The 18,930-nt window shown below is 40.5% G+C and overlaps 1 protein-coding gene across 6 annotated transcripts in view; it reads left to right on the forward strand.

Moving 5' to 3' along the window:
* LHFPL3 (LHFPL tetraspan subfamily member 3) overlaps positions 1 to 18,930 on the forward strand; it is a 184,170-nt gene that overhangs the window by 1,853 nt on the left and 163,387 nt on the right. The window lies entirely within an intron of this gene.

An 18,930-nucleotide genomic window follows, 5' to 3' on the forward strand; every position in this document is an offset into this window, starting at 1 on the left:
AGACAACAGCTCACAGTCAATATTCCTCCTATGGCAGAGGCCAGTTCTTGCAGAAAGTTCAAAAGTAAGTCATAATGAGAAGCTTGGGAAACATTTTAAAAATGTCCTCAAGAAAAGGAAAACTGTTGTATTCTTGAGTAGCCCTTTGGTATGGATTTAAGTGGTGATTTCTGTATAAGACGCTTTGGTTGTTCAGCTTACTAGGTATCAAGACCAGGTTTCACCATGAAAGGGTATGTTTGAATGGTGGAGTGTTAATATTTTAGTATGGTGGTAGAAGGAGACACTTCTATCTGATGGTTTCTTCCAACTGGTTGTCACATAGAACATCCATAAAAGGCATTAAGAGTGTAGTCTACTCAGCAGGTCTACTCAGAATTCTGTTCAGTTCAGTGGAGCTTACTCCCAGGAAAGTGTTTTTAGGATTGAAGTTAGTGATGAGAGAGACAGTATGGGATTTGAGTGACTCTGACATCTGCATTGTATCTTCCTTATCCAAGTCAAACCTCTTTACCATTTCAATATCTTAAAGGACAAGGCAAAATCCTGAAAACACAAAAAAATGATCTGTGTAACAAATAGTTAATTGTCTTCCAGAAATGAAGAGGAACAGTTTTTGGGTTTGAGTGTAGCTAGCAAGGATGTCATTAATACGAATCAGATTATAACCAGATGGGAAATGGACTCCCATCAACCCCTGAGCACATGTCTAATATACTGGATAGCTCAGTTTTGTCCTTGGAAAGTATTTCAGAGGGCTGATTTAAAAGACAAGCTGTGCTATAATACCTCAGACTTGTAAAGTGCCAATTAATTGAAGCTTAACAGGGATGCGATAAATAACAAAGCTTTATATTTACTGGGAAAAGTAAGTTTCAAAATTTGGCAGTAAATATAAAGGAAGAATGAAATCCAAGGCAGAGAAAGCAACAGGCAAATTTTATTTAATAGAAAGCATGGTTAATTTTGGAAATTCATGTATATGAAATGTTAACGCAAGTCCTGTTGAATTGTATACCCAAATAAATTCTTGAGCATGTACATTTATGCTGTAGGAATAAGATAAGATGGTCGTGATCTAAGGACGGTACTTTGAAAGTTTGAAATACAATGCTGAAATGTTATCTATGTTCAACTGATATTTTGAGCTGCTACTAAGTAGTGATTTCTGCAGAGTTTTATGCTCTACAGGCTTTGTCAATTATTTGCAAATAATTCCTAATTTCAAAGTATGTTCCTGTAAAAGTCATACTATTTTAACTGGTTATACCTACCTTTGTACAATTTTCTGGTTCCCTAGCCTTTCTCATTCTTGAAAAAAATATTTTTGAAGGCAGCATTAATCAATTCAGGTCTGACCCTCCTATTGCTTGAAGTCATTGGGTTTGGGACTGGCTGTAACTACAGAAGGAATCCTGTGCAATATATACTGTTACTTTTGTGTTTGTCAAATGTATAAAATATACTAACTGATTTTTCTCTGCTCGGGCCTTGAAAATAGCAGAAAGGCAGTCACCAGTGTTGCTTTGATTTGTCCCCAGAGAACTCAGATTTGGAACCAAAAGCAGAGCTTTTTGATAGAATTGTCATTCACTGGGTATAATATTTCAGGAATTCATTTTTCATGGGTATGCAGTAGTGTGGGATTTGTACTGTCAACATTTGTTGTGCATTGCACAGAAGCATGGGATTTGCACAGTCAGTATGAATGATAAGCAAGCATCCATATTTCTACTGCATTATAGTTTGCCCAAATTGGGGTATTCCTAAAATATATAATGCACATTTACGTAAAGAATGAAAACTTCATCCTTCTTTATGTCTTTTACTGAAAGAATGGCATCATTTCAGTATACGTGACAGAATTTTCAGGACAATATTGCAGAAATTCAGCCCAAATGCTGCTGCTAGGATATAGGAGAAATGGAAATAGTTCTCATTGAATCCTTTTTGTAGTTTGGTATAGCAGTTAAAGAGCACTAATGTGGAGAACCAGGCTTGATTCCCTGCTCTTCCACATTAGGTTATCTGGGTGATCTTGGGCAGTTCTCTCAGCGCTTTCTTAGCCCCACTTACCTCATAGAGTGTCTGTTGTGGAGAGATTAAAGGAAGGCAATTGTTCTCCAGGTGGGATATAAAAACCAACTCTTCTTCTTAGCTGTATTTTACATTTTATAGATTTATGTATCTACCTATGCATGCTCATTACCTCATTGGGGCTTTTTAAGTAAAATGAGGTTGATACTGGAAGTCACAAGTGATTGAGAAGAGACCACACTGAACACCTTTCTTGTGACTTGTTATGCAATAGACAACTGTGAGAACATCTTTCCATTTAATGTGTTTGTCATATCACTGAGTTACATGGGCTTTGGTGACAATTTAACACTGTATTTTGATCCTTAACATTTGCCAGACTTCATGTTCTAAAACAATATGTCTTACTTCATATTGCACACTGTAAAGCATCATGTAACATAAATTAATAACTTCATACAAATCCCTCTTAGTGATAAATCTTACATGAAACTAACCATGTGCAGATGTATAGAATGTGCGAAGACACTTGTAGTTCTGCTAATGTTGGGTTAAATTAGGAATTGTTTTCGATGCATTAAATAGACAATAGTTCAATAATGGTTCCCTGTGATGAACTCTTTGACAGGCTGTACAGGCTTTTCAATGTATAGTTCTCTTATTTATTACAGATATCTGAACATGTGAATTGTTCAAATATATAAGGATCTAGCATTGTAGACTTCTGGGATGCTGAACTGTTCTGTGCCAGATGGTATATATCAAGTACTTATGTTTGACTAAAGGATGCTTAAGGACCATTTTATTTTAATTCACTTACAGTATGTCGTTTTTATTGGCCTTCTTTCTCTCTAATGCCCAAGACAGTTAACAACCATGGAATAAAATCCAAATAGAATAAAATACTGGTAGAAATCGTGATTCTAAGAGCTTTATGTATGCCTTCTGCATTTGGCTGCCCAATACTAGGCTTACATTATCAGGTGACATCACAGCTGCCAAGCTAATAGCAGGTAGACAGGCGGTCACACCATGAGGCTGCATTAGGCTCCCTGTTGTGAAGTAGTTTACAAGATTTGGCTTGAACTTTTTGCTAAGGCTCATAAGGAAGCTCAGGTTTGGCCATTCTTGGTGCAGAACATTCCTTATTGACATTGTACCTCTGTAGAGAAAATACCCTTGACACTAAATGCTTTCCAGTGTCGAGGTCCTGGGAATGCCAGTGTTATTGGAAAGCTTAGAAGTGTCAATGTTCATTAAAGAACAGATCTGCTATCTGATCTGTTTGGAGACAGAACAGTAATTTTTTGAATAGTTATGCACTTCATGTTCAGGTTGACATGAGCACATGTGAGGCTCAGATACTGCTTTGTTCACGTATCTCATAATCTTCTGATATCTCGCTGGTTGCTGTAGATACTTCTCATGCCGCCCCTAGAATACCTAGGAAAAGATCAGCTCTAGGCCCTTTCTTTAAAAGGCATTGGTTTCATTGGATTTATCTTTGCACTGCTTAACTGGTACTCTTCTAACTCTACTTTCCATTTATAGGACAGTTTAAAATGTGGTAACTTCCAAGGCATCAGGAAAATAGTTTGTGATAATTTTCATTACCTAGAAGTAGCTCTTCCTCAGGAGAAAGTTGGCAACCACAGCTTGGCTTTTGCTCAGTAAATCCATGTCTATCTAGGGAAGGGCAATGTGACATCTCATAAAATGTGCAGAATTAAATGTGCAGTGGATTGTTTCTAACATATTTGGGAGCTCAGTCTCAGCAAAAAGAATTTTCCTGGTTCACTAAAGTTAAGAATACAATGTAGAGAATGGTAGCATTTTTAAAGTAACACTTTTCCTGCTCTGTGACTGCCTTTGAATTACAGAACCAATGTTTACAGCAGTGGTTCCCAAACGTTTTTGACTACCATCCCCTTGCCTCCCAAGTTATATCCCTAGTGCCCCCCCCCCATATGAACACACACCTCTTTCCTGGTGTTAGGACGACTGCAAATTCAAAACCAACTATATTGCCTACACTTCTTTTTTGGTTGTTGTGCAGTGGGCATACTTTAGTCTAGAAATACATATATAAAGTTCTTTGTAAAAGTCTTTTGTAAAAGCCACTTTGAGTTGTTGTGGGGGGAGAAAGACAGGTGGAGAGTGAAAGAGAGAGAGAGCTACCAGTGGAAAATCCTATGGCCAAGAGCAAGCCAGAGAAGGCTTTTCCAGCCTCCCAAAGATGGAGACTTTTGGGGAAGGCTAAGAAATTCCTGGAGATCTGGGATGGAGCCTGGGAAGGAAGGTCTGAGGAGGAGGAGAAGGAGCTCTGTAGGAATATGATCCCATCCAACCTACCTTCTGAAGGTGTTGTTTTCTTCTAGAAGCTAAGCAGAGTTGGCTCTAGTCAGCACTGGGTTGGGAGACCACCAAGGAAGTCCAGGGTCGCTACTATCCAGAGACAAGCAATAACAAGCCACCTTGGAATGTATCTCACTAGGAAAACACAGCCACAGCAGGAAAGAGTCATGCTGTGCCCCCATACTGCTTCAATATTCCTCACCCACTCACCCTCGACCCTTCCACCACCTTCCAGCTTTCTCTGCCAACAGACCAAGGGAGCCTTTAGAATTCTCTGCAGGCAGTGCTTGGCTATTCCTCTGGGTCAGTATTGTTCAGATGAGTACTTCTGAAAGCAGGTTGGAGGCAATAATTTTGAATGCTGTCCACATAGAAAGCTTGCTGCATTAGAAGAATCAATGCATCAAAGAGGAGTTTAGTACAGCTTGCTCCCTCCGTGATGTACTGGATTATGACATTTAGAGCATTTTACACCAGGCAGACCCTCAGCTATCTGCAAATTGAAGCGGTACCAATCTGTATTTTACCATCTCTAAAGAACAGGCATTTCAAATACCAGAGTCCTGATAGAAAAGTTGGCTTTCTGTGTCTGAACTTTTAGCCCATCCCCTTCCTAAAACATATTAAAAAACAGCATTATTAAAATGAATGCATTATCTTGCTTCCGAACTACATTGCACCTCTGTGACTGGCTTATTTATTATGATAAAAGTGGAGCATTTTATTTTCGTTGCAGCATCTTTTGAGGAATGCATTATTTAAAAGGCTTAATTCTGTTATGCTTTTTTTTTTTTTGCCTTGTCTAGTTGTTTACGGTTGCCAGCTCTTGATTTATACCAGCTGGATATTTTTGGCCACGTGGTTTAAGTATAAATGTGAGCACAAGATGCTGGATGTCCCTTTACAGAGTAATGGGAAAGAAAGAGAATGACATCTTAACCCTGTGTCAAGCTGAAGAAGTTCAAGGTTTGTGTGCTTCTCGGTTGTATCATGACTGCTGCCTGTCAGTCTAATTTGTCTCAAGAATGGTTGGGAAGATAAAGTGGGTTTTCCTTGTTATACCTTCCCAAATTTCTTGAAGGGGAGATGGTAAGTAAAGATGGGCCTAGCTGTCTACATTGCTTCTCTAGACTTCTTTTTAAAGTACCTTGGATATGCTACTGTTGAAGAAAGATGTTTGACTCTAGATCACAATGACATTATTAAAGATTAGAGCATCTGATTTTCATTCATCATTGTTATCAATCCTAAACAAAATATTTATGTTTCCCTCCAAGAAGGCTGGTGGAAGAAGGAGGAAGTCCATTGTAGCATGAATACAACAGGCAATAATTTCTGTACATCTTCCCGACTGCCAAGGGGGAGGGGAAAAGAGGTCTGTTACTGCTTTGGCTGATAAAGCTAAACCGATCCCTTGTGCGTTCCTTCCCCTCACAGTCAAGATGGAACTTCATGTTGCAAGGCAAAGATGAAGCTTCTCAATACAGGAGAGGAGCATTTTCAGAAGACTATCAACTTTTGAATGGAGGATCCCTAACATTTCCTTTGCCTTCTGATCGTTAACCACTATTCACATGCGTTCCTCTGACTGTTTCTTCCATCTTTCTCCTGAGCAGGCTTTGATGCTGGAAGCCTGGAAGTAGGGTATTTTAGAGACCTTCCCCAATATTGAGAGGACCTTAATTCCAAGAAAGGGATCAATCTTTTCCCCAAGCCTGTCTAATTCTATTATCAAATTACTAGCTCCTCCAGTTCAAGTTGATGTCCTTGACAAACCTTGAAAATCAAAATAAGTGTTTGGAAGATCCAGTTGTAGACTTCTTGCTTCACATGTAATTCAGTCCTCAGCCATTCTTTCTGAGACGCAGGCAAAGGGAACATTAAATCCTGACTAGGATGCTGAAGGGCACAGATTGGAGCTTTCTCCCTCAAATGGTAGTATGCTACAGTGGGCGGAATCTGCCCCTTTGCAGGATGGTGTTCCGAGCTTCTTGAACAGTTACCATCACACTGTAAACAATCTACTTTTATTTTGTATCACATCTGCCTTTTTGTTTTGTGTAGGAAAAATAGCAATAATCCTAGGAGGCCCAACAGGGCCCAACAGGATCTCTTGGGATGTGAAGTCCCATTGAAATATGTGGAGACTAGTTTAGATTCATGCAGGCAGTTTCTGCAAAATGATGGAAGGAGAACAAATTATTGGCAATGTTGTTGTTGTTATTAGGTGCGAAGTCGTGTCTGACCCATCGCGACCCCATGGACAATGATCCTCCAGGCCTTCCTGTCCTCTGCCATTCCTCGGAGTCCATTTAAGTTTGCACCTACTGCTTCAGTGACTCCATCCAGCCACCTCATTCTCTGTCGTCCCTTTCTTCTTTTGCCCTCAATCGCTCCCAGCATCAGGCTTTTCTCCAGGGAGTCCTTCCTTCTCATGAGGTGGCCAAAGTATTTGAGATTTATCTTCAGGATCTGGCCTTCTAAAAAGTAGTCTGGGTTGATGTCTTCTAGGACTGACCGGTTTGTTCGCCTTGCAGTCCAAGGGACTCGCAACAGTCTTCTCCAGCACCAGAGTTCAAAAGCCTCAATTCTTTGACGCTCGGCCTTCCTTATGGTCCAACTTTCACAGCCATACATTGCAACTGGGAAGACCATAGCCTTGACTAGATGCACTTTTGTTGGCAGGGTGATGTCTCTTCTTTTTAGGATGCTGTCTAGATTTGCCATCGCTTTCCTCTCCAGGAGCAAGCGTCTTTTAATTTCTTTGCTGCAGTCCCCTACTGGGTGATCTTGGAGCCCAGGAAAATAAAATCTGTCACTACCTCCATTTCTTCCCCATCTGTTTGCCAGGAATTGAGAGGGCCGGATGCCATGATCTTAGTTTTCTTGATGTTGAGTTTCAAGCCAACTTTTGCACTCCTCCTTCACCAGCATCAAGAGGCTCTTTAGTTCCTCTTCACTTTCTGCCATTAGAGTGGTATCATCTGCATATCTGAGGTTGTTGATATTTCTCCCTGCAATCTTGATCCCAATTTGTGACTCGTCTAACCCCGCCTTTCTCATGATGTGCTCCACATACAAGTTAAATAGGCAAGGTGACAGTATACAGCCTTGCTGAACTCCTTTCTCAATTTTGAACCAATCAGTGATTTCATGCCCGGTTCTCGCTGTTGCTTCTTGACCTGCATATACGTTTCTCAAGATACAAATAAGATGCTCTGGTATTGCCATCTCTTTAAGAAATTGCCACAATTTGTGGTGCTTCACACAATCAAAGGCTTTAGCATAGTCAATGAAGCAGAAGTAGATGTTTTTCTGGAACTCCCTAGCTTTCTCCATGATCCAGTGTATGTTGGCAATTTGATCTCTAATTCCCCTGCCTCTTCCAAATCCTGCCTGTACTTCTGGAAGTTCTCGGTCCACATATTGCTGGAGCCTAGCTTATAGGATTGGCAATGTTATATTTTTCAAAAGTAATTGGACCATAAATACCAGCTATTTTGAAATGAAATAACTGTCAATTTTCTGTGACCAAGATGTATGTATTTAAGTTACAAATCTGTTGTCCAGAAATACAAATAGATTGGGGGGGGGGGATTTGTAAAAACAAAAATTAGAGGTGGCTTTTTATAAGAGTGAAAATCTGTGGGGTAGTGAGATGCCGAGTCTGAAAGGCCCTGCTATGGAGACTGCCACAATCACAATATTGAGATGGCACAAAGAAACAAAGTGGAAAGCTGTTTTTTCATTTTGTTTAATTTAAAAATGAAAATGTGGAATGACTGGAATAGGTATTGCTATATGAGACACTGTGTTAATCCTAATTACTTGAAAGAAGAAATTATGGTTGGGCTTGTTAAGTAGGAAACCATTGGTCCTAAAATCCATTCATTTATATTTAACAAATGCCATCAGTTTTTATGTTTGTCAGGACTAGGTGTTCTTAAAGAAACTCAGGTTGCTGTTTTCTGGAAAAAGTAATTAATTATGAGGAGTGGTGGCATTATTTTTAAAAAGATGGGCAGATTGCAGTCATTATTTAAAAGTGATATCCTTCATGGAACATTACTTTGTAACAAGCACATTATGTGATATCTTACCAAAGGTATTCTGTTTAGGTAATTGTCTGAATGTAATTTGAAATACATCTGAAGTGTCTCTGGAAGAAGTAGCTCTCAAAGAGACTGCAGTACACCGTTGGTGTCACGTGAGTCATAACTTGATTAAGGTAAGATCAAAATGAACGAGTGCTTCCAAGCATCATGCATTTTTAGATACAGGAAGTACCCAGTTGTGCTGCAAGAAGACAAGAATGTATTTTTCATAATATAAAAGTAGCTACAAATTAACTGTACTGAAAAATGGAACCCCACCCAAATTGTGACATCTGTCATTTTTTATGTTATTCCTCTTTAAAGGCAAATAAATAAAACAATTACTACTGTACATCAAGGGGAGAATTAAGCAGGGAAGGCTATGGGGGCTTTCAGGGAGGGGAAGGAGAACATAGTTTGGGGGTGGGGAAAATGGGGTGTCCCATCCAAGTTCGTGCAGGTTTTTTGCTTGTTATTCCTGATTTTGGAAAATTCTGTACTCAGTGCCACGATAGAATGCGCAGATCACGTTTTTCTACCTCCCACAAAGAGAATATGGTTATACTTGTGATTATGATGAATATCCCTTTTTTAAAAATTCAACTTTGTGTACTTGATTAACTGTCTAACTTGCTATGCTGTTCCTTTTCTTCAACAAAAGCACTATTGTCAGCAGTTTTTTCCTCTCATGGAATTCCTATTTTGGCACTGAGATTACTTTCTAGCTTTTCGTTATTCCTAGCATTTTAAAATAATTCCTAGATGCCTTGGGCTATGATTTTTGTTTGTGGGATCCAGCACTTTATGATTGCCCCTGGTTAGTACTTGGAACTGAGACCATCAAGGAAGTCCAGGATTGCTATGCAGAGGAAGCCAGTGGCAAACCACCTCTGTTAGTCTCTTGCCTTGAAATCCCTGCAGGGTTGCCATATGTTGGCTGTGATTTGATGTTACTTTTTGGCATTTTTCACCACATTATAGGTTGCCAACTCTGGATTAGGAAATTCCTTGAGATTTGGGGGGGGGGAGATGCCGGAGAGGGGGGATGTTGGGTTTGGAAAGGAGACAGAGATCAGTGGGGTATAATGCCATGGAGTCCACCTTCCAAAGCAGCCATTTTTTCCCCCACGGAAACTGATCTCTGGTGGCGATCAGTTTTAATCTCTAGGCCCCCTCCTGGAACTTAGCAACTCTAATGTATTCTTGACTGACCCTTCCTAGGTACAGTGTAAACAAAGCAGGAACCTATATAGCTGTTTCATATCATCCTTCTAATATTTTAAGAGGTATTAGTAGGTATTTATTCTGTCCTTATCTCCCTGTTCATGGCACAAAGTACATTCCCTGTACCAGAAGGCTGAAGCATTTGTCTGTGTGCTTCTGCCGCTTTCTCATCATGGCTGTAGCTTTATCTGGTTCTTTCCTGCAGTCAAGCTGACAGGGGCATTTACAAGGCCAGTCGTCCTGAAATCGGTCTGTCCCATCTCTTTCTTGTGACCAGCCTCCCCCACGGATGCTGCCCTTAATGTTTTAAATTGTATGGATGAATTGTATGTCTTGTGTGATGGATTGCAAGTGCTTTGATGACATTGCTAGGAAGTGAATAAAACAGTGTTTGCATGCCAGAACATCTGTATAACAAGTTTGTACTTAATTAGCACCTGGAAGGGTTTTTTTTTGGGGGGGGGAGGAACTCATGGTTAGCAATTCAGAAACAAATATAGTTGCCTACCTTAACACATTTTTTAGCATTTCCCAAGAGTTCATTTGCTCAAATGAAGTAACTGAATATTCTGCTTTACAATCCACCAGAGAAAATTAAAGCAATGGATAGTCACAAAGAAAATTCGTAATACTGTTTTCCAACATATTAAATCATGATGGTGAAATTAAATTCGGGGGTGAGGGGGGGGAGTTCATGGGTAAAACAAGGATTTGTTACTTTTTCCCCATTGCCTTTCCCCACAACAGACATCCTATGAGGTAGGTGGGACTGAAAGACCCTGAAGATAACTGCTTTGCGAGAACAGCCCTAAGAGAACTGTGACTAGCCTACGATCACCCAACTGGCTGCATGTAGAGGAGTGGGCAATCAAATCCAGTTCTCTGTGTTAGAATCTGTCACCCTTAACCTCTTGCTGGCTGCGACTTATTTTTCATTTAATTCAAGGTTCTGGTTATCCCCTACAACAAATCCTTGAATGGCCTTTCACCCATATACTTGCAGGATCGCCTTGTGTATTATGTTCCATTGCAGGAGCTTTGCGCATCTGAGCAAGGTCTTTTGATGATGCCACCTTGCAAGTGGGTAAAATGGGCAACTCCCTGGTCGTGGTAATTCCCAGTGGTGACTCCCCACATGTGGAGTGGCCTGTCTAAGCAGGTCAGGAAAGCTCCCACACTTCTGTCATTATGCAGAATACACAGAACAGTGGTGCTGATTGTGGTGGAAAGGGAGGAATTTCTGTGCCAGATAGTAGGGGGAATGAGAGAGATGAAACTGGTGGGCATTTCTGATACCTTCTTAACTCATACTATAGAGATCTGGCGAATGATGTCTATATTTGACTCTTGTATAGGTATATAGATATACGTAAAATTGTACCTGGGTGCTTTGTGTAAGCAGCCATAGTGAGGTGGCCTTTGGCACCTCATTTTGCTACTTCCTTTTTTGCATAGGTAGTGGATTTAGATATAGAGTGTCACTGACCCCTAAGCTACTGGCTTCTTCTACCTCCTTCATGTTGCCACTGTTCAGAGTCATTCTTTAAATTGCAGCCCTGAACAGACAGTATCAGCTTTACCAAAGCTTATAGTGAAGTCCCAGTTTAAGGGCGCATTTCTTCCTGAGGCCAAATTACACATTCTGGCAGCCACAGGTTTGGCCCACGGCGGAAACAATTTGACCATTTTAAAATTGCCAAGAGGGGCCAGGTGTGCCAGGGATCTTGTGTGTTCCCTACATATAGGTAAAGGTAAAGGTACCCCTGTGCAAGCACCGAGTCATGTCTGACCCTTGAGGTGACGCCCTCTAGCGTTTTCTTGGCAGACTGAATACGGGGTGGTTTGCCAGTGCCTTCCCCAGTCATTACCGTTTACCCCCCAGCAAGCTGGGTACTCATTTTACCGACCTCGGAAGGATGGAAGGCTGAGTCAACCTTGAGCCGGCTGCTGGGATTGAACTCCCAGCCTCATGGGCAAAGCTTTCAGACGGCTGCCTTACCACTCTGCGCCACAACAAAATCTGTAAAATGACATTGGTGGCCACAACTCAAACCCAGGTCTGCCATAACACATAATTTGGCCCAGAGCAACATGAGCACAAGTGTATTGATTCAGAAAGTAACACACTTATTCCATTGCTCCACCTACATAACAATAGATTGATGGTAAGTGATGATTAGTGGTAACTAACAAATTCTAAACTGTAACCTTTGCTGATTCATACAGTCTTTCTAATTTCTCTTTCTAGCTACCCACACTTCCCTGAATATCTGCTTCTCCTTCCTGAGGTTCTAAAGATGATTACCATTACCTGGGTAGAGGGCTGTCTGGTTGCCCAGTCATATCCTACCCCATATATCTTAGCCAACCAACAGATACTTTTATTCACAATTTTAATGACAGAACCCATTTTCATTATATATATTCAAAACTTTAGATACCTGATTGAAACCTATGACATATGGGTGGCTACACCACATTAGTCTTACCCATGCCTTTTGCAATTGATTGAAGAAATTCCTGTATTAAAGATGGTGAGTTAGTGGGAGGCATTATATGTGAACTGTTAAAATGTGTGAAGTTGCTAATGCAAATATCATCATTGCAACCTTGTCATTGTAGTTCTAGCAAGTTAGATTTTAATCAGGAATGTAAATGTCTCAATTGCTCAATTATCTGCCGTGTTGCAGTGATGCCTTCCTGACAGGAATAAATGCAGGGTGGGAGCCTGCAAAGCTCTCCAGTCGGTTGCCTTCCATAGCAAGAGATTCATTAATATTTTTATTTATGTTCACAGTTACATTTTGATTCTGACAGACATGATGCTGAATTATTTGCTTGTTTATAAATAAGCATAATACATCCATGGCTGTTTAATTCAGATTGATATTTATTCATTACACACTAATATGTAGTTTAGATGAGGAATTAACTTGAACACAGGTCTTCCTCTTACCACAATTGAACACTTTTTGGTTGGTTGTCTTTCATTTTTCAAACATCCAGTGGGAATGTTCACATTGGTATTACAAAAGAAATCACTACAGTTAAGTATAATTGTTTCTGTGGCGTGGTGCTGGTAGCCTCCACCAAAGCTAGCTTGCTTCCTTGCTTTCTTGCTTGCTTCCTCGCTCCCTCATTAGCTGTCTTTCTTGCTCATGAAGCGCAAGATGCTTTACTCTACACATGTAGAAGAGTACCGGCCAGTTATTCAGAATAATTCAGCAGTGGAATCGGTTGGCTAAGGAGGTGGTGAACTCCTTCTCACTGGTGATCTTTATGCAGCAACTAGATAGAGACCTATCATGGATGCTTTAGGCTGATCCTGCATTGTGCAGGGGTTGGACTAGATAGCCTGCATGACCTCTTCCAACCCTGATTTTATGACTTGATGGCACTTTCTACCATCAGTAATGTAATCAAATATAGTCCTAAGTAGAACAATTTTCAACTGTCTCCTAAGATTGATAGTGAGAAGGCCAGATGGACCTCCCTGCCTACCAAGCACGCTTCTTTGATTGATGGGACATTCAGGTGGTCTTCTCTCTGTAATCTTAATTCATGGGTAAGAACATAAGGGAAAAGATGGTCCTTGAGATACCTTGGTCCCAAGCCATGTAGGGTTTTAAAAGTCAAAAACAAGACCTTGAATTGCTGTCATATCAAGGTCACATGCTACTAATAGCTGAGTTCAACCAGCAGTCTAGTTGCACCATTCTGAACTAGCTGCAGCCTCTAAACACTATTTGAGAGCAGCCCCAAAGAGACTACATTGCAGTAGTCTGGTTTAGATGTAACAAAGACATGTATCACTGTAGCTAGGTCTGACCGATCCAGGAACAGATAGAATTGACACACCAGCCAAAGCAAGGCAAAAGCACATTGAACAACTGCAGCGACCTCTTTTCTAAGGGGACTATGTCAAGTAGTATTCCCAAGCCACAAAACTGACTTTTCAAGGGGAGTATAACCCCACTGAAGACAGGAGAGTTCTCAAGTTCCTGGTCTGCTTTTCTACTAACCCACAAATCCTCGCTCTTTTTACGATTAAGCTTCAGCTGGTTCACTCTCAGCCAGCCTATTACTGATGCCAAGTAGCAGTTCAGAACATCAACGGGATCCTGGGAATTAGAAAAGAAATGTGGAGCTGGGTATCATCTGCGCACTGGAAACACTGCAATCTAAACCTCCTGATGCTTCTTTTGGTTTCTCTGGACTAGTATGGATGTGATGCCCCCAATCCTCTCACATACTGTAGATTTGCACACACCACTTTCCACCCTGATTTTTTCTCTTTCACATGCCTTAGTTGCATATGGCACTACATCTACATTTTGGTCTACACACTAATCACGGTTGCCGCATAACCAACGATTGCAAACCTGTGGGCTTATTTTGACAAGAGCAATACTGGTTATAGTCATTCGGCCCTAACCTGGATAACCCAGGTTGGCCTGATCTTATAAAATCTTGGAGGCCAAGCAGGGCCACGTCCATTTAAGTACTCGGATGGGAGCCCAGTTTGCCAAGCAGAGGTAGGCAGACTACCTCTGTTTGTCTCTTGCCTTTTTATTTATTTGTTTTTTTTAAAAAAACACAGGGAAAAAGAATAAGAAAAGCTCAAAGTCTAGCAACTGATTTTAAAAAGAGGTGGAAGTATTTGTAAAGTTAAAATAAAAACAACAGTGGTGGGAGATCAACATGTAAGTTTCTATAGAAGATTTTCAGATATCTAAGAATAAGTCCTTATGACAGGCTTTCTCAACCAGGGTTTATGATGGCCCTAAAAGGTTTTAACTGATTGGGTGGGAGTTAATTAAAAAAAAAATTGGGTGATGTGACTATTTATGGTCATGCTGTGAAGTAAAATCTATCTACTACTACTATATGGACTGGTTATGTCACATCTGGTGAGAGGGTCTGGGTCATGTCACTTCTGGTGACATGTGACTTTTGGGGACATGGCAGGAAAGTGCGGCCAGCTGACATCACTTCTGGGGTTTCTTGAAGCCTGAAGAATGTTTCAAGGGTTTATCAATGATAAAAAGGTTGAGAAAGACTGCCTTCTACAATTGTCCATATGCCACGCATTCAAATATTGATAGCTGTGAGGTACCTCAATCCATTGATGGGGCATATATCTCCCCAATGCTGTATTCTGAGTCTTTTAGCTGTGGTCAGGACACGGAGGGTCTATTCTTGTTGGCCATCAGTTAGCTCCCAAGAGGCAGTAGTTGAAAATTATGCAAGCTTCCTCAAAAATCAATTAACATTGTAATACAAATTTGATATAAGTAATTTCTCCCTGGATAAACAAATGACTGGACTTCACCAAAGCATATGTCCTGTGAGTTGCAATGCCAGCATTAGATACTTCACTCAACCCATTCTTAAAAAGTTGTGGTGTCCAATATATTCTAAACATATTTTTGCTGAATAATTTGCAGTTTAAGATTCATAGGGAGAGCAGGTATAAACCTTAAGACCACATCTCATTGTTTTTGCAAAAGAGGGTGATTTAAGTCGTTACTCCATTCCTGAGATGCTGCGTGTAATATTTATTAATCAACATCAAATATTTGTGAACAAATGTTATAGGTTTTGTTTTCTGCAGGATAAATGGGATGCCTCAGAGCCATATTTGGATACCAAGAGATGCTTCAATTGTAAATATTACCATTCAACTAAAGTTGACAGGTCACATCTAGATCTCATCTGAGAAAATGATGAAACCTGATAATCATAGCATTGTCAATTGGTTCAATGTGAAAATCCTCCTATCAGTCCAAGCCTTCCCATAAAAAGAGATTTTTTCCCAATGTTTCAGTCTGGCCTGGCCATGTTAATTTAGCATGTGAAAATGGATCAGATTGATATTGTTATGACATTGTGCACTATAGCAGATACAATTTGCTACTGCCAACCCCATTGTGAAATTAATCCTACTCATGATGAAAGGAAATAAGCAAAAGCTTTGGGGATTTCTATCAGACAGGGTCAGAAATTGGGAGCATTACAAGCTTGTGGCATGCTCTGTATCACCATGGCATTTCTCAGACACTGCATAAAAGGTTAAAATGGAAAGGTTTTCTGCTGCCTGATGGGTGAACCGTAGTATTATCTGATCATACAATACATGTCATGATAACATCTCCTTTGCATCCTCCAAACCAAAGTGCCTATTTCTAACGCAAATATTCATGCAGTAATCATGACTATTTATAGTAGCTGTGAAGATCTGCTGTTATGCATTTTTGTCTTCTATACAGTCAATTAATGTTGAAATTAACTTAGAAACTGGTGAAGAACTTAGTGTCCCATCTTTTGGATGAAGCTGACTAGCATTCGTATAAAGTGCACATTCTGTAGCTTGGACGATGGCTGCCTGTATATTTCTACGGGGGCAGCTGTATCAGATTCTTCTAGCAAAATAAAACAGACATCCAGTAACACATTAAAGACTAACAGCTTTTATTCCAGAGGAAGAAATGGTTAATTTACAGGGAGGCTTCCTAGACTGGATGAGGCCTTCAGATTTTACATAGGGGAATGGTAGGATAGGGATAGGATTGACCTCACTGCTAAGGACCATGGCTAGTTCAGGCCTGCCCAAATGCTTCTTTTGGAGGTAGCTTCCCTAAAATGAGCCACCTTCTCTGTTGCTACTCCTGCCCTCTGAAATGGCCTATGTTATACATATTTTTCAAGTGAGTTTACTGCTGTTTCTTTGCTGGCACTTTCCTCTGGACCTAGGACAAGTAGGGTTTTTTTATGGGCAAGTGCTTAGGGATGGGGTTTTTGAGGGGCCTTTTATTATTTTCTTTTTTTATTGGAAATGCATCTTCCCTGTTACTATGTATGTATGGGCAGTGAAGAAAGTTGGCAGGAAGCAAGTTGATTCCATATGAAATGTCATGTTGAGTGAGAGTTTATGGATACCCTGAACTGCCAAAAAGAGAAATCAGCGGTCTCTTTATCAAATCAAGCATGAACTCTCCTTAGAAGCCAAAATGACGAAACTGAGGCTGTTATATATTGGTCACATATGAGAAGACAAGACTCACTGGAGTATAGTGCTAGAAAATGTTTAAAGCAGCAGGAAAAAGAGAGACCTCCAACGTGAGACAGATTGATTCACTCAAGGAAACCATGCCCCCCCCCCCCCCGTTTGCAAGACCCGTGCAAGGCTGTTAATGATAGGATATTTTGGGGGTCATGAATTCATAGGTCATTAATTTGTAAGTTGGCAGTAGCTTGATGGCACTTCATGGCACTGAGCCTCAGGGTAGGGCGGTATATAACTACAATAAATAAATGTGCAGGCACACATATACACATGCCACACATGAAGTATATCTTATAATTTTTTATGGGAAGCTGCACAGGAAGAAGCAAGCTGAAAGTTTTTAATGGAAAGGGTAGTTCACTTGGTATGTAACTCTGCAGGCATGTAGCCAAATTAGGAGGCAGAATGTGGTCATAATAGATAATAGTGTCACAAAATACAGTAAAATGCAGAGTCATAAAGTGGGTTAATTTAGTACGCTCACACTTTGACAAACTATAAAGGGCTTAGCCAAGGAAGTGCTTAACAGTAGCCAAACTCTATTCGTAGCAGATTTCAGGGAGATAATGAATTGTTAAAAATGATCGCAAATATCAACCTTTCAGATATTCCATTATGATGTGACTCTTTCAGTAACTGGATCAATTCTATCAGTTCCTGGAGCAGTTAATTATACTGGGAGCCTATTTTATGCTGCCTGGTTTAAAGCCATCAAAAGTTTAAGTCTAGGTTGTACATGTCATGTTTTACATATCTGCCTTGTTACATGAAAGCTGCAGTTCTAAGCTCTCATGCTTGGAAGTAAACTCCATAGATACAAACAGAGCCCACTTCAAAGTAAATGAAGCTACAGTTTTCAACGGGTTTTCAGCTGCCTAAGGAACACTCTCCCATTTTTAGTTTGTGTATTAAGGGGTGTGGTAAAGAGAATGCAGAATCGTTTGTCATTCTGAGTAGCCTTCCAGTGCTATTGATGGTCCTTGGGACAAAGGGGCAGGAAGTGAATACACTAATTAGGTAAGGCAGATATGGAGAAGGAGTCATTAGTTAGCCTATACTTTTTACAACAATCGCCTTCCACATGAGATGCCTGTTAATTTTTTTAAACTCATGTGTTTATCTTTATTATTTATTTATTGGATTCATTTATAACCTACCTTCTCCCCGGTGGGAACCCAGAATGACTCACATTCTTCTCCTCTTCTCCTTCATTTTATCCTCCCAACAAACCTGCGAGGCAAGTTAGGCTGAAATGTGACGGACACGAGGTCACCCATCTTTGGCTTTGGATACCGCACATGAGACCCTTGTTAGATCTAGTCAGGACTTCTAGTTGTAAGCGAGTTTAATGAGGAGAAACAATGTTGTGATAGTGCTAGCCAAAAGAAATGGGAGGAGGGGAGATATGCTGTATGGATTCGTTGGTATTTGGAGCTTCTTGTACAGCTAATAATTGAGGACGGCATGAGTCTCATTAGATATTAAATTTTGAAGGTTTTGCCAGTCTGTCCTATCCCTAATCACCTCAGTATAGGATGATATGCAAAAGCCCTAAGTATACATTGTAGTGCTGTTTGATTAGAAGCAGCATGGGAGTGATTTATCATATGTTCGACATCCATTTGTACATGGCCAGACTGCCCAGTAGAATCTATTTGAGTTAGACAGACTTGTAGAATGTAGAGCAGTAATGATACTGTATGATATCTTGTGCATTTTTAGTCTTGATAGATAGAAGATTAGTCATCACACTGCACTAACTACTGTTTTTTTAAAAAATCAGCAACCCAAACTTGTCCTTGAATTGGCAGTTAAGTGGAGACTTGCCTCTCGTAAAAAGCAGGGCAGAATGGCCTCTAAATATAATGCCCGTGAAACCCATGGCAGTTGCAAGATTGTGTTGGAAGGGTGAGATGGCTGATAGGCTTGAGTGGAAGGCCTTCAGCTTCTGTCCCTTTCCCCTGGCTGCTTCCTCCACCTGGTTTGGGAAATTCCAGGAGATTGGGGGTGGAGCCTGGGCAGGGCAGAGTTTGGAGAGGAGAGGGAGCTCAACAGGGATGTGGTGCCATGGAGTCTGCTCTCTGAAACTGCCACAGCCTTCGAGGGAGTGGATCTCTGTAGTCTGCAGATCACCTAGAGGTTGGTAATATACAC

This window comes from Paroedura picta, chromosome 5 (genome assembly GCF_049243985.1).
Source record: "Paroedura picta isolate Pp20150507F chromosome 5, Ppicta_v3.0, whole genome shotgun sequence".
Taxonomy (NCBI): Eukaryota; Metazoa; Chordata; class Lepidosauria; order Squamata; family Gekkonidae; genus Paroedura; species Paroedura picta.